We start from the raw sequence: 661 nt of genomic DNA, 5'->3' as shown, positions 1-661 counted from the left end.
GGGCATTATGTCACCGCACCAGCACATTGCGGCGTCGGTATTTGTAGGAACGAGAGGCGAAGTGGTCGTAGTGCTGGATACTTACGCTTGCTAGCTGCTCGTCGTTCCTGCGCCTTGTTCCGGGCGAGTGAGCGGAAGCACGTATCCTCCGCTTGTAGTGGGAGAGGGTTGCCGGCGAGGCGTCAGCCGCAGGTAGGGCAAGCCTACAGACAGTTTGGCAACACGGTCCACCACATCATTCGCTGTTACTCCGACATGCAAGGGAATCCATAGGAAATGTATTACAAGTACATGTCCAATGGCTGTGACCAGATGGCGCAGTATGCGATTAAATAGGCTAACAGCATCTAGAAGCCCATGCAGTTCACAGGAAGTAGAGCTTGACCAGTCCTGCAGACGGCGTCCATTCATTCATTCGGTGGTTCCATAGTAGGAGAGAGAACAGCACAGCCTGCAGTTCCATCCATTTGTAAAGAACCGTCCACGTAGAGGGTATGGGAGGCAGGAATGGAAGACGTTACTTTGCAACGGCCTCCAGGGCTAGTTGTTTCTATTGGCAGGGTAGGTCCCTCCAGGTGGGTGTGTAGGAAAGGCAACAGGAATATGCCACGGGGGAGGACCATGGTCAGCTTCCTCTTGAGGAACATTAATATTCATTCAG

Source organism: Penaeus monodon, chromosome 28, assembly GCF_015228065.2.
Source record: "Penaeus monodon isolate SGIC_2016 chromosome 28, NSTDA_Pmon_1, whole genome shotgun sequence".
NCBI classification, from domain to species: domain Eukaryota; kingdom Metazoa; phylum Arthropoda; class Malacostraca; order Decapoda; family Penaeidae; genus Penaeus; species Penaeus monodon.
The sequence above is the reverse complement of the archived record's forward strand: the minus strand, read 5'-3'. Positions refer to the sequence as shown.